Below are 16,821 nucleotides of genomic sequence, written 5' to 3'. Positions count from 1 at the left end.
CCTAGCGTCCAGACACCCTGACAAACTCTTCCTTAAAGGGGTACTCCACCTAAGACCCCCCAGGAAACCATCCCCTCCACCTTGGGACCTTAATTATGTTCTGGAAAAGCTCACTCTGGCTCCTTTTGAACCAGCAGACAAAGCCTCCCTAAAACTTGGCACATGGAAAAAGGTTTTATCAGTGGCCTTGACCTCAGCCAGGAGAGTCTCAGAGCTACAAGCTCCTTCCTAGTTTTCCACAATGACAGGGTTACTCTTAGAATTAACCCTTTTTTCATGCCCAAGGTGGTGAATGACCTATCCTTGAACCAGGCCGTACACCTACCTACATTCTTCCCCAATCCTCAGGGGGGACAGTGAGAGAGTACTTAATTCCTTAGATGTTCAGAGACAGCTCATGTTTTATGTACACAAAACAAAGTCCATCAGACAATCTGACCAACTGTTTGTCTCCTTCCACCCTAGAGCCCTGGGGAAGGCAGTGACCAAACAGACCATCTCGGCCTGGATCTCCAAGGCCATCACCTTCTGCTACCAACACCACAGAAAATCTCTGCAAGGTAGTGTAAAAGCACACTCCGACAGAGCTATGGCCTCTTCAGGAGCCTTCTTTAGGGGGCTAGATACCTCTACTATCCTCGAAGCAGCTACTTGGTCTTCAGTCCACACCATCACCAAGCATTATAAACTGGACCATATTTCTAGAGCCAGGGTGGGGTTTTCCAGGGTTATCCTTCATGGATTCCTGGAGACTACTTCCAGATCCACCTCCCCATCCACAGTGAGCTTTGGCACCCACACACATGTAGAATACTGCAACATTGGAATAGAAGGACATAGGATAGTTGTGTAAAATCTTACCATAACCATAGATGCCCTTCTCTTCCATGTTGCAGTATTCCTTCTCACCCTCCTTCCCATCCTGTTAGGTTGCATTTACCCTTCTGGGGGGCACTGTACAGGCTCTGCCCTCCTAGGACTGGTTCCGACTGGGGCCTTCAGTTCTGAGGGCTTGTGCGTGCGGACGTCACTTTTATGGCCCACATTCCTTGAGTCACGTCATACGTCCCACACACCAATGAGGGACTGAAAAACTTGGGAATACTGGCCGGATGTATGCGAAGGAAGAGGGGTAAACCTACATGTAGAATACTGCAGCATGGAAGTGGAGGACATCTATGGTTATGGTAAGATTTTACACAACTTTTCTTTATTCTTCAAGAGGGTAGACCAGTAGCCTATGCATCTAGAACTCTTACCCAAACTGAAATGCAATATGCTCAGATTGAGAAAGAACTTTTGGCAGTTGTGTTTGCATGTTCAAAGTTTCTTGATTATATTTATGGTCAAGATGTCCAGATTGAAACTGATCATCAACCTCTAGTTACTATCTTAAAGAAGCCTATGCATTCTGCTCCAGCAAGATTGCAAAGAATAATGCTCAAATTACAAAATTATAACTTCAAAATGGTCTATATGAAAGGCAAACGTCTTTATCTGTCTGATATCTTATCCAGATCTGATCTGAGATATCATACAAAGACGGATCCTGTTTTGCAAAAGCTCAATCACTACATCCAGGTAGGATGGCTATCAAAGCAATCTAGTGTACCGCCTGAAGTACAACCTTATTTTCCTTACAAAGAAGAGATGTTGATGGAAGATGACATTATTTTCCAAGGTCCTAAGTTGTTGTTCCTGCTTTCTTACAATGTGAATATATTCAGATTTTGCATCGTAGCCAACCAGGTTTTGAATCTACCAAAGGGAGGGTGAGAGGACTAGTATTTTGGCCTTCTCTAGTAAAAGAGTTTGACAAAGTACTTTCATCTTGTTCAGTATGCAATAGTACTAAACCACATCTGCAAAAAGAGCCACTTCAGCTAAGTCAAGTTCCTGAACCACCTTGGTCAACAGTAGCCACTGACATATTTGAGTGGAACAATCCGCATTACTTATTGTTGGTCGGCTCTTATTTGAACTGGTTTGAAATAGATTCGTTGCCTAACCTACCATCCACTACTGTTATTACCAAGCTGAAACATCATTTCTCAGTTCATGGTAGTCCACATAAACTTATCTCTGACAATGGTATGCAATTTACCAGTCAGTTGTTTCAGAAATTTGCAAGAGACTGAGACTTTATACATGTTACTAGTAGTCCTGAATACCCACAGTCAAATGGTCTAGTTGAACGTGCAAATGACCGTGTCCTTTTACTGGTACACTGTATTAGGAAACTTTCATTGGCCAAAGGAGGAGCAGGTTACAGTATGGGAGCTATGAGCCTTAGCGCTGTCACTATTGTTGTGTTACTGTTTGGCCTGTTTACATGAGTAACACTTACTGGAAAAGAGCAGGTGTTTCAGATGCTGATGTTTTGATCCCATGACCAGCCAAGAGGGAGTTCCTTCTGACTTCCCACCTTATTTTGTGTCTGTTGTTTAAATAAGTACGTAAATATTAGACCTACAGTTGTCATACTATACGTGTTAAAATCCTGCAGATGTACAAGTTAATAATAGTGGTTATACATCTTATTTTTTTTAATTTGTTTTGCAGTAGTAAGAGGATCTCAGATTGTTTTTCTTGTGCCAGATTATCTGTCTCAAAATGCCTATTAGTAGTAAATATTATCTAAGAGTAGTAAATATTATCTAAGAGAAAGATGTGGCTATGCAATAGGATCTGGATTTAAGGTCCTGCTAACAGAAAATACTATACTCTTATACTTTTCCCTGTGTACCATCAGAGTTCTCCATAACAGCAGAATCAGATATAAAGTGAAATGACCTATATAAGTCAAAGTCCATAGTTATTTCAAAATGCATACAGGTATATAATTATATAGCATTTAGTTGAATTTTCATTTACAGTGGATATAAAAAGTTTACACCCCCTGTTAAAATGCCAGGTTTTTGTGTTATAAAAAAATGAGACCACAATAAATCATTTCAAAACTTTTCCCACCTTTAATGTGACCTACAACATGTACAATTCAATTGAAAAAACAAATCTGTTAGGGGAAAAAATATAAAATATAAAAAATGTACAATACGCTGGTTGCATAAGTGTGCACACCCTTAAACTAATACTCTGTTGTGTGTGCACATCCTTAAACTAATACTTTGTTGAAGCACCTTTTGATTTAATTACAGCATTCAGTCTTCTTGGGTAGGAGTCTATCAGCATGGCACACCTTGACTTGGCAATACTTGCCCACTCTTCCTTGCAAAAGTGCTCCAAATCTGTCAGATTGTGAGGGCATCTCTTGTGCACAGCCCTCTTCAGGTCACCCCACAGATTTTCTATTGGATTTAGGTCTGTGCTCTGGCTGGGCCATTCCAAAACTTTAAATGTTAAGTTGTCAATCTCGCCTTCATTCTTGCTGGATGGGTTCGGAGCCGATCCTCGGCTCCGACTCGGCACTTGCTAAGCTCGAGAGCTAATTTTACCAGCTCGAGACAACCCTATATCCCATGATGCAAGGCGGAGATTACCCAGATCTCGTTTGCCGCTTCGCTAACGAGGTGCCTTCTTTTACCAGCTCTAGGTAAGTGAACTTTTCAGAGACTTTTGTCTACCTCCTTTAACTTTTTACTTATAAATATTATTTTTTGTTAATTACCGACTCACGTTAACCCTATTCCTGTCAGTGTTCCCTTCTTTTAAGTAAATATTCCCTTACCCCTAGTTAGGCCTTAGGCCTTCCCCTCCCTAAATTTTTTTCCTGTCAGGGAATTTTTTGTGTGTGACTGTCTGTTTTCCCTGTTAGTTTAATTTAATTTAATTAAATTGTTGGACTGAGTGCGTTTTGTGTGTGAGTGTGTTTCCAGTGTTTCATCGACACAGTTATGTCGAAGGATACTAAGGTCTCAGGCTTCAAGAAGTGTGACTCGTGCTGTCAGAAGATGTCTCTGACAGACGGTCAAATTTCTTGTGTTTATTGCCTGGGACCTTCGCACCTGCACGATTCTTGTGCTATCTGTCATGCTTTCAGCCCAAGAGTCCTGCAGGAACGAAAAAATAAGCTAATTTTAAGGGGCTTATTAAAACCCGAGAGCTCCCCGACTAAGTCGGCGCCGGGGAAGCCCTCGAAACCTGTTAAGCCTTCGGCTCAGGCTTCCATGCCGTCGGCTTCAAGTTCTTCATCACCAGGCTCGAGATCGGCTCCGGCTGGAGCCGATCTTTCTATACCAGTATCAGTATCGGCTCCATCCGGCACCGATACTGTCAAGTCTAGACACTCAGTGTCGGCTCCAGTTGGAGCCGACGTATCTTCGGCTCCGATGGCTCCATTGATCTCGAAAAAGAGATCTCGATCCCCTTCTGTGGAATCTATTAATTCGGCTCCGAGATCACCCTTGCTCTCGGAGCGGAGCCATCGGAGCTGATCTTCTCGGTCATGCAGGCTATCTGATCACGACCTTGAGAGAGTGGTGAGTAGACTATTAAAGTCTCAGGCATTGGCCCAAATACTCCATAGCCCATCTCAACAAACGGTAGCTATATCACATCCACCGAACATTCCTCCTTCGACTCTCTTACAGAGCTCGGAGCCAGAGCTCCTTGGAACTGGTACCGTTGTGACTTCGGAGCCGATACCACCCCTTTCGGCTCTGTGGTCCTTGGCTCCGATTTCCTCCTTGAGACCTTCATTGGAGGGATCCGGGCGTCTAGTCTCTCTCGTCGGCTCCGAGGGGGCGAGTGGCATCGGACCCTTGTCCGACCCCGTTCTCCCTCTCGGAGCTTCGGCGTTGGTGAGCTCGGCCCCGACATCTGCCTCGGAGCCTTCCCTCTCGGTGAGGCCTGGGGTTCCTATCTCTTCGGAGCGGGAACCTTTTGGTCTCTCTGATGGGGGAGCCTTTGAGGTGATGAGGAGTGTACTAGCCCCTGGGCTTAGTCAACGGACAGTTCCATCAGCTCCTCCCACTACAGTGCCTGCTGACGTCTCTTCCCACTCTCTTGCTCCCGGACCCAGAGATCCAACACCTCAGGTTTCCCCATTGGGAATATCTTCCTCTTCAGAGGCTTCTCCTGATCCGTCAGGAGAACCCCCCCTGTAAAAGGACATGTAAGAGGAAACATTTAGACTCCCCTGAGTCTACTACATCAGATACTGACTTGGATGAGTCGGAGGGGTCCCCAAGGTCCTCCTCTGAGGATGTCTCATTTTCAGACATCCTTGAAATCCTTAAACAGAGGGGGAACTGGCCCTCCCTTAATCCCTCCGAGGATGAGTCAGTATACCTGGAGGCGTTCGGATCTCGACCCTCCACCTCCTGGGTGTCTCCGCCTTTCGACCCTCTCATGGAAGTAGTGGCTCGGAAGGCGTGGATGGCTCCAGATTCAGTGGAACCTACCCCCAGGAAACCTTCAAAATTTATTACAGCCCCACAAGATAGACAATACTTAACAAAAGGTGTCCCAGTTGATGCCATAATGGTAGCTGCTGCCACCAAGAAGGAATTAGCTGATCCTTCAGTACCTATTCATCCTCCTAATAAGGATTCTAGGACTATGGACAAATACGGTAAGCGGATTTTTTTCTTCAGCAACTTTTGCCATGAGATCGCTGAACTACTTATGCCACTTCACCCGCCTTCAAAGAGATGTTCTTAAAGAGTTGGGAGAAGTTTTACAGGATCTGTCAGCTGCTGGGTCTCAGGATAAGATTAGCTCACAGCTAGGAATCATTAACTCCATTGCTAACTCCTCCATGCGGCTCATTTCTTATGCAGCCGATGGAGCGAGTAGGGCCGCAGGCACAGGAGTGGCTTTAAGGCGTCAGTCCTGGATGCGGCTTTGTAATTTTGCAGACCCCTTCAAGGTGTCTTTCACAAGCTCCCCTTTTGATGGCTCGACCTTGTTCGGTCCTCAAGTGAAAGACACTTTGACTAGATGCGAACAAGATGGCAAGACTCTTTCTGCCGTAGGAGTCCATTTCTCCACCCCTTCTAGACCTTACCCCAAAGGACAGAAGGGAGGGAAAATGTGGTTCCGCAAATCTCAAGGAGTCATGCCTGACGCACGAAGTCAGTTTACCCCCAGAGGCAGAGGGGGTAACAATAATAGACGCCGCCCTAGGGGCAGAGGGGGTCCGCAGAATCAGGGTAGCAGAGAGCCTCTTTCTGACAAACCCTTCCAGCATCAGTGAGATGTTGCCCGATTGTCCGCCTTCAGAGGCAGTCGGGGGGAAATTATCGCTGTACCCAATAGCCTGGCTTTCCCTTTCTCAAGACAAATGGGTACAGTCAATTATATCCGAGGGTTACAAAATTCTCTTTATTCAAACCCCAATTCAACAAAAGGGAACCCTTCCAGACGTCCCACCCGGTCTAAGGGAACTAGCAGTACTAGAAATATCAAAACTGCTAGTAAAAAGAGCCATCCAGCCAGTCCCAGCGGACCAAATAGGATCCGGAATCTACTCAAGGTTCTTTTTAGTTCCAAAAAAGACAGGGGACTGGAGACCAATATTAGATCTGAGCAAACTCAACAAGTTTGTAAAGAAATCAAGATTCTGGATGGTCATGCTTCAGTCCATTCTGCCCTTTCTGGGCAAGGATAATTGGATGTGCTCGATAGATCTTCAGGATGCGTACTATCACATAAAAATTCACAGATGCTCCAGAAGATTTCTCCGCTTTCGGCTGGGGACCAGTCACTTCCAATTCAGAGCCCTGCCCTTTGGACTCACTACAGCCCCCAGAGTGTTCACCAAATGCATGACAGTGGTTACGGCTCACCTGAGACATCAAGGATTCCAGGTGTTTCCATATCTAGACGACTGGCTCCTCACTGCCACCACCAGGCATCTGCTTCTCCAAGCCAGAACTTACACCATTCACACTTGCAGAGGGCAAGGAATTTCTATAAATTTCGAAAAATCTGCCTTGTTGCCTTGTCAATATATTACTTTTATAGGCGCAAATTTGGACACCGTACAACTTTCTGCAAGGTTGATAGACCAAAGGATCTTGGACATTCAAAGATACGTCCAAGTGATTCTATTCAGCAACAAAATTCAGGCCAGATTTGCTCTGAAAGTACTAGGTCTTATGGCAGCTGCCATAACACTTCTTCCCCTCGCCCGCTTTTACATGCGGCTGCTACAATGGATGCTATTCACCCAATGGTCTTTTCAACAACTTCCCATGCGTCACGAGATCATAGTAACTCCAACTTGTAAAAGACATCTGACTTGGTGGATATCAAATCCATCAAGGCAGACCATTTGTTCCTCTTGCCCCGGTTGCCACGGTTACATCGGACGCCTCCCTGATCGGGTGGGGGGGCATTATCAGGGCAGAATGGTCCATGGCACTTGGCAACCTTTCGAGTACCATCTGCACATAAATGTTCTGGAGATGAGAGCAGTGCTTTTAACGTTGCAAGCCCTCAACGACTCTCTTCCCCTGGGAACTATTGCAGTCCAAACAGACAATATGTCCGTAGTGTGGTACATAAACAAACAGGGCGGAACCAAGTCCTATCCACTGTGTCGAGAGGCTCTCAGACTTTGGCAATGGGCAATCTCCTCTCACCGGTTTCTGATAGCAATGCACATCCCTGGGAAATCCATCATCATAGCAGACAGATTGAGCAGAGCTATTCTCATGCCTCACGAGTGGTCTCTCAAACAGTCAGTGACGGAAGAGATTTTTCAGAAGTGGGGCCTTCCTTGCTGCGACCTTTTCGCTACACCTCAAAACAGCAAATGCCCAGACTTCTTCTCTCTCTTCCCCCTTCCAGGCCATCCCCCCAGAGACGCTCTAACCCAAGATTGGCCCCGGAGACGACTTTATGCTTTTCCTCTTTTTCCGCTGATATCTCAGCTAATTCAGAACGCAACCGCCTTGAGAGCCAAGTTGATTCTCATTGCCCCTTATTGGCCTCGACAGATTTGGTTTCCGTTCCTACATCATTACCTCTTGGTACAGCCATGGCATCTGGACCCGGTTCCAGATCTTCTGACCCACTAGTCGGGTCAACTGCACCAATCCATACCTTCTCTCAACCTCACTGCTTGGTTGCTCCACCTCCATCCTTAGCCAGGCTTACTATGATTTCTAATCCTGTACGGGATATCATAGTAGCTTCCCTAAAATCTTCTACCAGAAAGATCTACACTAGTAAATGGCAATGTTTCTCTTTCTGGGCAAAAGCTAGGAACATAGACCCCTATACTGTTCCAATTCATACGATGTTGGACTTCCTAGCTGACATTTTTAATTCAGGATCCTCTTCTTCTATAGTGAAAGTTCAACTGGCAGCCATTTCAAATTTTCATATAGGCTTTTTGGACCACAACATTATGTCACATAAACTTTGCAAGGCATTCCTTCGAGTTATCTTTTTATTGAAACCTCCTATTAGAGACCCCCCACCACAGTGGGATCTAAATTTAGTTTTAACATCCTTGATTCTTCCCCCATTCGAACCTGCAGCTGCCTGTTCCTTGAAATTGCTTTCTTGGAAGACACTTTTTCTAGTTGCCATTACATCTGCCAGGAGAGTATCTGAGCTTCATGCTCTCTGTGTTCGCCCTCCCTATCTAATATTCCACAAAGATAGGGTATCCCTAAGAACTAATCCGTCTTTCTTACCAAAGGTGGCATCTCAGACTAACCTAAATCAGTCCATTGATCTTCCAGTATTTTTCCTGAATTATTCTGATAGAGCTGAACAAAAGTTACATTATCTCGATGTTCACCGTCAGCTGAGATGTTATCTGGATAAGACAAAAGTTTTTAGGAAATCTGATCAACTTTTTCTATCCTATGCAGAGAACAGGAAAGGCCTTCCAGTTTCTAAGGTAACTTTATCTAGGTGGCTGTCTTCCGTGATCACTTACATTTATCAGCTCAGAGGCAAAGAGTTGGTTTCTAACCCAAAAGCCCATTCTACCAGAGCTCTAGCTACATCTACAGCTTTTCAAGCTAGACTTCCAATATACACTATTTGTGCAGCAGCCACATGGGCCTCTCCTCATACCTTTGTCTCACATTACAAATTAGATTTGGTCTCCAGAGACAGAGCAAATTTTGGTTCCACCGTTCTCAAGAGTCTGTTCCATTGAGCCACCCAGGATAGAGGTGCTAGGGACGCGGTCCCATCCAGCAAGAATGAAGGCGAGATTGACAACTTAACATTTAGAAGTTATGTACCTGCCATAACATTCCATGTTAGTTGTCTTCTCTCGCCTTCTTTCTTGCGTCCCGTCCTCCTTCCCCCAGCCTGGTCAGACCGAGAAGATTATACATCTTCTATTAAGAGGTTATTACCTTTTTCTAGCTGTTCAACTCCTAGTGTCACTAGATTATGTGGATCCTTTCTAGAGGGTTATGATGTTATTTAGTATTTTTATTTCTTCCTCCTAAGTTGGAAGAAAATACTGCTATTTCTTTAGCTACCAAACGAGATCTGAGTAATCTCCGCCTTGCATCATGGGATATAGGGTTGTCTCGAGCTGGTAAAATTAGCTCTCGAGCTTAGCAAGTGCCGAGTCGGAGCCGAGGATCGGCTCCGAACCCATCCAGCAAGAAAGAAGGCGAGAGAAGACAACTAACATGGAACGTTATGGTAGGTACATAACTTCTAATTTTCTTCTGGTGAAGCCATTCTTTTGTTGATTTGGATGTATGCTTGGGGTCATTGTTGTGCTGAAAGGTGAAATTCCTCTTCATCTTCGACTTTTTAGAACACACCTGAAGGTTTTGGGTCAAAAGTGACTGATATTTGTAACTGTTCATAATTCCCTCCACCTTGACTAAAGCCCCAGTCCCAGCTGAAGAAAAGCAACCCCAAAGCATGATACTGCCACCACCATGCTTCACCATGGGGATGGTGTTCTTTTGGTGATGCAAAATGTTGTTTTTGCACCAAACGTACCTTTTGGAATTGTGGCCAAAAAGTTCAACCTTGGTCTCATCAGACCATAACACATTTTCCCACATGCTTTTGGGAGACTTCATGTATTAATTTGCAAATGTTAGCCTAGTCCGGATATTTTTCTGTGTAAGAAAAGCCTTTTATCTTACAATCCTACCCATAGTCCAGACATATGGAGAATACGAGAGATTGTTGTCACATGTAGTATGCAACCAGTACTTGTCAGAAATTCCTGCAGCTCCTTCATTGTTGCTGTAGGTCTCTTGGCAGCCTCCCTGACCAGTTTTCGTCTTGTCTTTTCATCAATTTTGGAGGTATGTCCAGTTCTTTGCAACATCACTGTTGTCCCATATTTTCTCCACTTTTTGATGACTGTCTTCACTTTGTTCACTGTGTTTCATGGTATATCCAGTGCTGTGGAAATTTTTTTTGTACACTTCTCCTGACTGAGACCTTTCAACAATGAGATCCCTTTGATGCTTTGTAAGCTGTCTGCAAACCATGGCTTTTGCTGTAGCAGGCAACTGAGTAAATGTCAGGAAAATACAACTAGGACAGCTGAACTTTATTTGGGGTTAATCAGAGTCTCTTTAATTGATGGCAGGTGTGTACCCAAGAAGGCTGAATGCTGTAATTAATTCAAAAGGTGCTTCAACAAAGTATTAGTTTAAGGGTGGGCACACACAACAAAGTATTAGTTTAAGGGTGTGCACACTTATGCAACCGGCGTATTGTGTATTTTTTATATTTTTTCCCCAACAGATTTGTTTGTTTTTCAATTGAATTGTACAGTTACAGGTCATATTAAAGGTAGGAAAAGTTTTGAAATGATTTATTGTGGTCTCATTCTCATTTTTCTATATCAGAAAAAACTGGCATTTTAACAGGGCTGTGTAAAGTTTTTATATGCACTGTAGCTAAAATGCCATTTTATTAAATCCAACTAGTTAAAAGCCGATTTGGCTATATAACATATAACATTTAAAAAAGAGTTTTGTAAAGGTGGGCAAGAGCAAGTCCCATACCCCTATATGCTAATTAAATTAATATACTAACCCCACAGTTGCACACCCATGGGGTAAAGAGTAAAGACGAAACAGACACTGCCATTTCAAATACTGAGACTGTACCAGCAGCGATTACATACTTGGGTAATTGCGTATTATTGCATCCACCTTCCAAACAACTCACTGTTGATATATTCAGGTGGGGACAAATTTATTAACGTAATTTACTCAAATGTGATTCATTGCAGTGTTCCTTACTTTTCCTTTATGATTTAACATTTACTGTGGATAGTAATGAAATACAGGGGGTACTGTCCCATCACAGTTAATGATTTAAGTAGGACAGCATGGCGTGTTGTGCTTACACAGCCATCCCGCATTTTGTTCTGTCTGTGAGTATTTTCCGACGGGAAGTATACAATTATAACCATTTCTGAAATGCTGGTTTTCCCCTACATGATATCGGTTGCAAGTTTATTGAATGGTACTTTCAGTTATTTTAACATACTGAGTGTATTCATACAGTTTTATGGATGCCTCAGAGGTCATGCACGCCTTGTAGTCCATTAAAGAGTATGGATGCACTCCATGGTATTTGTCAAGTGATGTCAGCGAATGGTAAAGTAGATTGATGCAGACATTTTGTTATTAACATTTTTACTTTAGCAATCTGTTTTACACATAAGAAATTTCCTACAGTTCTCCTTCATTGTGTATATTAGTCTAAATTTCCTTACTTCCATTTTCTGACAGCTGTTTATTGCAGTTGATTAAAACACTATGTACAACTGTAACTTGTTTGGGAACCGGGCTGCGATAACATTTTTTTCTTTACAAAGCTGGTTTACGCCTACGAAATGTGTTACACTTGTGATTCACTGTGTTTATTAGTACAAATCTCTGTACTTATGGTATCTGTAACGTGTTCATTGCGATTTGGCAACAGTGTATGTACAACCATGAGATGTTTGGAAGGTGGTTGCGATAATAAGCAAGTACCCATACTTGTAGTACCAACCACCGGGTAAAACTTAATATATTTCTGCATATTTCTACTTCTTTATTACATAATTTTGTTTGATGTTGTCATATTTGACTAAATGAGCTTTCAGTCAAATGCACATTCAATTAAATGGGCTTCTAACCTCTTGGCATTCAGCCAAAAGTCCCCTTAAGCTTTCATTCCTGGGCTATTATATAGGCAGTTGCAGTAGTAACTCCCAACCATGTTACTTCCTTCCATGCAGCTGCTTGTGCTGCATGAACTGCCAAAGTGGGAGCTGCAGTGCTGGCCCTGTTTGCTTTACATGTGCTTCTTGACATGTATCACACAGCTACCATACAAGGCATTGTTTGATGGTCCTTTATGTGCCAATAATGCAGTACCTACATAGTGCATTCTGCCAGTCTCTGCTGTGAGTTACCAGTGTAGTGTGGATCCAGCAGCCTTCCTTCTCCCAGAATGAATAAGCTGGCATCAGATGCTTCCTTAAGTGTCCTTAAAAGTAATTATTTACGAGCCAGTAGGCTGAATACTCAGCTAGAGGTTTGTGATGCTCAGATGCAAGAAATGACTAATAACTTCATTGAAAGAGGATATAATATGGAAGAGATAGAAGTAGCTAGAAGGGATGTTTTAGGATTGAGGGAATCAAAAGCTAGACCTTATTTTTCTACTCAGACAAATACTGTTCCTGAAGAGTTGGGTATAATTTCATCACAGCCCCTAAGATATCTTATGACCTATAGTAGAGCTAGTAAAACAATAGAAGATGTTATCAGTAATAATTGGGATATCCTGAAGGCCATACCAGGTCATGAAAGTTGGCTTCCAGATAGACCTAGGTTTATCTATCGTAACTGTAATAATGTAAAGAAACTGTTGTGCTATAAAGATTTTTCTTTATTTAATAATATTGTTCCTGTCTTTAATAAAAAAGCACTCTCCCCTGTTACAACTGCTCTTGTTGTTTGAATATAAATCAGTCAACTGAATTTGTACATTCTGTGAATGGTAAGAGGATTCACTTTTCATTGCACTGCAACATGTAATACACCATCCATTATATATTTTGCCACTTGTAATAAATGCCTTGGTTTCTATGTTGGAAAATCATTTAGAAGGTTAAAAGATAGGATAATAGAGCATAGATCTGAGATTCGAAGAAAAATATTAACAAACTCTTTAGCGGAACATATTAGTGAAACTGATAATACACACCAGTTTAGTTTTAGAGCTATACATATAATATACTCAAATGCTAGACATGGGGATTTAACAAATACTGTGGATATGAAAGAATATGAGTGGATTATTCGCTTGGAAGCAGGCAAGTATCCAGGCCTTAACAAACAGGTTACATTGAAACCTGTCTTGAAATTTAAACAACAAAAAGTGACTATGTATTAGATATGTATATGTTATTGCTACTGTGCTTTTAAAAGTTTAATTGTTCTTAATTGATATTGTTGATAGGCTGCTGTGTCATGTAATGTGTTTGAGTGATATTTAAAAATGCTGTTTTTATGGCTATTTTATGTAAGACACTGAAGAAGAATAGTTTGTATCTGAAAGCTTCGTCATTCTATTAAAAGTCTTTTGACGGTGTGGAGTACTACTTTTTCTTGCTTGAAGCTGTTTGGTTTGTACTTCTCCACTTTATCACTGGCTCACCTTTTTCCTCTGATCAGGTGCTTCCTCCCACTCTTCCTGGCCAACTCCCACAGCATCCAGTTGACTTGCCGATTCCACATTGTCTTGGATTTAATCAGGGCTGTATCCCTGTGTGCCATCAAGCCAGCTATTCCTCAGTAACATTATGCATTTCTATAAAGCTCTTTATAATTTGTTGTATGCAGTATGCATAATTAAGAAGGGAAATCAAATAAATACATATTTATTCATTTATGTATGTATGTGTGTGTGTGTGTATATATATATTTATGAACTGGGGTAAATTACAGTTTCACGTGGACTGGTTTCAGACTTAGCTTTGGTATATACTTAAACAACATACAAGAAAATACAGTGAGTAACACATAGTGAATACACAAATTACAGAAATTATATTGAGTAACTGATAAGAAATGAATGAAAAAATAAGTATTAATCTATCATGAAAATGTGAGTGACAGTACATATTTGACAACATAAGAAAACCAAGTGGGCAAACCCTGCTGATACAGATATATTGACAACATAAAATAATGTGACTTGACAAACAGGTGTAAGTTAAGTTACTGTTTACTATTTGCCTCTTTCAGTATTGAACTTAGGTCACTCACAGTTGTCTGTTGTGGCATTTGCATTTTGCTTGCTTAAAGAGTTGTGATTCTTTCCTGAATGCAGGGAAAGACGGTGTGTCAGTAATCTGTTTTGGGATGAAGTCCCAGATTTTAAAGGCTAAGACAGATGCTGCGTTCTTCCCATTTTAGTGTGTTGTATGGGGTATGCAGGTTAAATGTTAATATGAAGAGAAACCTTGGATGGTAAGGCGTTTATCTTTCTAATAGTGTACTGATGAAGATGGGAAAGATTCCCTAATGAGTTTTTTATCATAGAACATAGAAATAGGGTAATCCTTTGCAGAAGAAGAAAACATTTGACTATGTTGATGGTCTCACCACAGTGTTCTGTCCATGAAGGGTGGATGTTATCAACCCACAAATGTTGTTGGAGATGGACTTTAGCAGAGTGATATTGTTTTTAGAGCTACTGCTTATCAGTTGGAGAACATATGTGAGTTGTGCTTATGGGACACCTTTGCCTGTCATGGTTCTGGCTTGAAGAGACAGGAAATGTGAGATTTTCCTTTACCAGAATAACTGTTTGTTAATTTTTGTTTTTAGTAACTTGTATGTGATGCTGATGAAGTAGATCCTTTGGTAATCCGCCACGGCAGGAATTCCAGTTGAATAAAAACAATATAATATTTATTCAAATTAAAAACTAGGAACGTATTGAAAATAGTAAGATACAGTCCTCTAAAATCTGATGAGCGCTTTCAGCAGCTTGCCTTCTTCAGATCGTGTAACTGGGACTGTTGTTTCTCACTTTTTAAAAGACACATGTCCAATACATTTCAAAATTCAGAAAACACATTACAACAAGCCAATCATAAATATTTTCAACTTTTGCATAGTAACTTCGGTTGCAGTTTCCACCAAATAAAAGGGACACAGACAATGCCTACGTAAGACAACCAATTATCTTCATTGTAAGAGGACAAGCCTCGTCATTCTACCAGTCATGTCACTTTAAACTTAATACAAATGAAATCCATGCTAAAACATGGCAATTTTTTTAATTCGTGGTGTGCTCCTGCTTCTAACCAATCGCACCTTTAATGGAAGAGTACAGCCATTCATTCCACCAATCATGTATGTTCTGCTTTTGGTACAGGTAAACAAATTATGAACATTACAAAGGGACAGGCCTCCTTGTCCTGCCAATCAACTCACTTCAAACTTTAAACAAGTGAAATGCGTAGTAAATCATATCAATCTTTTAGTTCGTGGTATGCCTCTGACTTTTGTGTAGGGTAAATCTTGCATTGCTAGTGTTCAGATTTAAACCACAGAGTCACGAAGGCACATCTATACCTGCCTCAATGGCAGGCATTGTCTTTATGTAATAAATTCTTTACCAAATTTATAGTCCTGAGTTCTTTACGGACAAATAGATGTAGATTCTTTCAAAATATGTCCGTTATTATAGATATAGATAGATGTATGTGATGCTGGAAGTTCAGAGCTAGGTTAGATTGGATTCTCGGGTATCAGTAGCTTTGGGCATTTTCAAGCTATCTATTACTTTTTTTGGTAACACACCAGCTGGGGTTATATTTTAAGTTCCTGTGGGGTCCCGGACAGCATTGTTTTAGTTTTAGTAAGATTAAAGAGCAGTTTGTATTGTTCTTAAGGTTTGTGAGATCTGTCAGAAGAAGATCACAGATATGTGAAGAGGATGGATCTGAACAATAGCTAACCATATCATCTGCATAAAGAAATATGAATAAACCTGAAAAATCAAAGGGAAGCAGAGAGCATAGAAATGACAATGATATTCAGCCTTAAGGGACACCTTTGGCGATGGGGGAGGAAGGCAGAGAGGTGCTGCCAAAGTGGACCATGAAGGATGTGTTAGTAAGGAAGTTGGTGAACCATTGCTTAGCTTATGAGCTGATTCTGACATCAGTCATCACCCCCATCAACTCCCTTTTTCCCCATTTCTATATGGGGTTAGGGAGCCAGGTGAACTGTCATCCTTCTGACTGTCACAGGTTTTCTGTCACACAATCCATCCTTCTCTTTGCTGGACATCCTTATTTTGGGATGGATTTGCAGAATTTAGGGACCAAGGGTGATTTGGTGATTTGGTCTGATTATGATATTAAACAGAGAGTTAAGTAGCTGTACAGTAGAGTAAAGGGTGTTTACTAGCCAAGGTAAAAAAAAAAAAAAAGCAAACAAAGAAAAAATTTCTGAATGTCACTATATACACACTGAGAATCCTTGAGTTTGGTGATTTCATTGTTCATGGTTGCGTTGGTTATGTAATGTCTTGTGACTCATTAATTATTTTATACCTGTTTAGACTTCTTCAAAGAATATGACTGTTTATGAGCTAAACCTGCCATGAAATAATTTATTTAATGGTATAATCCTACCAGTGTATTCCAGGGATTAAGCAGCCAACAGCTGGGCCTGTTTTGGGCTGCCCATCAATTCCTTTTTTTTCCCCTTCTTTATTTGTCATTCTTAAGTTTTTATCATTTGAATTTCTTAGAAACTGAAGCAGGAAATATTTGAGACTTTTCTTTTATGGTATTTTTTTTAGTGTTTGTTTTGAATAGCTAAGTGGATTGGACCACAGGGGGATCTTTTTTGTCAAAATATAATAGAAGCTGGCAACAGCACA

At 41.5% G+C, this 16,821-nt stretch overlaps 1 protein-coding gene across 2 annotated transcripts in view; it reads left to right on the top strand.

The window, feature by feature from the left end:
* NVL (nuclear VCP like) overlaps positions 1–16,821 on the top strand; it is a 1,985,423-nt gene that overhangs the window by 828,078 nt on the left and 1,140,524 nt on the right. The gene's annotated exons all lie outside the window — the stretch shown is intronic.

Source organism: Protopterus annectens, chromosome 1.part2, assembly GCF_019279795.1.
Source record: "Protopterus annectens isolate FY-2018-M chromosome 1.part2, PAN1.0, whole genome shotgun sequence".
NCBI lineage: Eukaryota > Metazoa > Chordata > Ceratodontiformes > Protopteridae > Protopterus > Protopterus annectens.
The sequence above is the reverse complement of the archived record's forward strand: the minus strand, read 5'-3'. Positions and strand labels throughout refer to the sequence as shown.